We start from the raw sequence: 2,621 nt of genomic DNA, 5'->3' as shown, positions 1-2,621 counted from the left end.
GACTCTCAAACACTGATAACTTCAGTTGCCAGTTTCCCTCTGCTGATGAGGACAAATCCTATTTGACAACATTCTGAGGCGGGGTGTCCAGTTTTTTTCATGTGTGTATGTGTGTGTGTGTGTGTGTGTGTATGTGTGTGTTTGTGTGTGTGTGTGTATGTGTGTGTGTGTTTTGAAGCAGAAATAAAATTTAATTGTTGCATCTACTGACAGAATCTACTTTATTTTTCCCTTTTAATTAATGACTTTTTTGGATTCTTTTACCTCCTGAAAGATGAGAAGGCAATTTAAAGTATAAACAAAAGTTATTGATCCTTTTAGTGTGTGTTTCTTTAGGAGCTTAACACTCTGACTGGTACACCAGTAGAGACTGAAAACTGGAAAGGCTGCTTACCCAGCTCGTTACTTTCACTTACTGGCTTCCAGGCTGGGCAGTGGACTGGACTCAGTGGATAGGGGGCTGGAAGGCCTGCTGGCTGAGCGAGGGCTGAGGAAATGTTGTTGTCTGGTACAAAAAGAGGCCCGGCGGGAACCAGGAATATTCCACCTACAACAAGAAGTAGCTGCCCATCTGGAGAGGGAACAAGGTGGGCACCTCTTCACCTCTTGGATACAGCCACCTTTACCTTAAATTGGAGGACCCCTTCTTAGTGCCCCAAACCAGCTTGGGAGTGGGCAGCCCCATTCCCAGTGGGCCATTCAGAAAATGAGGATATTAATTTTACTTCCAAAGAATTCCTGGCCCTAGTAGAACACTGGGTAATTAAGTTCTCTTGTAAGGAGTTTTCCAAATGGGTCTGCTGGTGGGAAGGCATGAGCATGCCTCATGGACCTAACTGCATCAAAGAGCTCTGTCCACTGGGTAGCGGCTCTTCACACTGAGAAGGCAGGACAGGGTTAACTTTCTCCATTTTGTATAATTATGTCACTATGTAACTGGACCCTAGCCCACACCAGCGAATCGGGGTCAGCCAAAGAAGTGACCTCACCACCCCTTTAAATCTATTGTTCTAGTCTCTTCTTCCTGCACCTTGCTGCTGCGTCCCTATGTGTGTGTGTGGCGGGGCGGGGCGGGGAGGAAGAGGGAGAGGGGAGGGTGAGCCAGGCTAGCCTGTAATAAAAAGACTCTTCTGCATTTGCATCTGACTCGGCTCCCTGGTGGTCTTTGGGGATCATGAAATCTGGGCATAACAACACATCCCCTGGGCTGCCTTGGGGAGGGGTTGGGGGAGAGACAAACCAGTACCGGAAGCAACCGGGACATAGATGCTGACTTATTATAAGACCTTTCATACTGACTTCCGTGATGGGAGGAGATAACCCCATCACAGAGGAGGGCCAAGACCACCTGGCCAGGATTTGAGAGCAGAATTGCCAGGGCTGGATTGCTGACCTCTACAGTCCCTTTCATCCCTAGAATATGAGTGACACCAGCTAACAGAGATGCCTGCTTTCACTTGAGAGCCAAGCTAATCAATGCAGCGTTTTGGCTCAGCTTTATTGGGCTCATGGCATCATTCTATAGGCTCAGCTGCATTTCATACCATTGGCTGACACCTTTGTTTTTCTGGGTTGATCTGCCTGCTCCTCGTGAGCTAAAGAACCCTTAGAAGCTGTGTGCTCCTGCACAGTGTGCAAAGCGATCAGGTGTCCTAGTAAGATTCTATATTGTGGAAGGTGTCAGGAAACAGGAAGAGACCTCTGATATGAATTTTTATCTGTGGGGGGAGTGGCTACCTGCCTCTCCCTCAGTGCATGAGTACACGCAAACAGGGGCTTTACCGGTGGGCCGGAGACTGACAGCCCAGCATGCAGGCTGCGAGGGCTTGGACAGCTGCCGGGGAACAAGGGCAGAGGGTCCAGTCTCAGTGGCTCTGCGGCTTGGCTGTCCCATCTCAGTTCTTACAGGCAAGTGAGCAGGAAGAGTGTTCAGCACCTCACAGACTGGTGGGTGACCTCATAAATTCCGGAGCCTTTTCGTCAGTCAGCCCATTCCTCTCCTGCAGACTAATGTCACTAAAGATTGTCCTGGATTCTACACCCTCGGTAGCAAAGCCAGCCTGAGGCTGGAAATCAACTGGTTCAAGGCCCCAAGGCCCGGGCACTAGATCTCTATGTTATCTTGAACGTCTCATTGTCTCCACATTGTCAGATTTGAAGGTGCCACTCAAAATCTCCATGGCGTTTCCCTCGAGCACAGATTGCACTTCTGGATCCTGGAGGCACTGCCACGGCCGCCTTCAGTGCCTCACTGTCCTTCAGCCGAACGTATCGCCACTTCTCTGGAACCTCACCACATCTCATCGCCACATCTCATCCCAGGTGCCACTGCAGGTACCACCAGAAGTCCTCCCACTGGCGGAGGTCAGTGGCCTTCTCCGTGGCTGTGAGCTGCAGCGCCATTGTCCCCATAGCGGCGGCTCAGCGGTGCTGGCTGTGGTCTCTGTTTCCAGCCTCTGGCAAATGGTGGGGTGTCCGGTTGTATGGAATGATGTAGAGCACAAACTCACCTACATAGCACTGCAGTTCCTCCCTCAAATGCTCAAAGGAAAGGACTGATTTTTTTAAATAAAAAGATATTGAATTCAATGAAGGAAAATGATTGAACTTCATTCCTGTGG

At 49.8% G+C, this 2,621-nt stretch overlaps 1 pseudogene; it reads right to left on the bottom strand.

Moving 5' to 3' along the window:
• Nucleotides 1–1,929: 1,929 nt before the first annotated feature.
• Nucleotides 1,930–2,412, bottom strand: LOC118727983 (annotated as a pseudogene).
• Nucleotides 2,413–2,621: the final 209 nt, after the last annotated feature.

The sequence above is a fragment of the Pipistrellus kuhlii genome, unplaced genomic scaffold, assembly GCF_014108245.1.
Source record: "Pipistrellus kuhlii isolate mPipKuh1 unplaced genomic scaffold, mPipKuh1.p scaffold_m20_p_27, whole genome shotgun sequence".
NCBI classification, from domain to species: domain Eukaryota; kingdom Metazoa; phylum Chordata; class Mammalia; order Chiroptera; family Vespertilionidae; genus Pipistrellus; species Pipistrellus kuhlii.
This window is presented reverse-complemented; position numbering and strand designations above follow the sequence as displayed.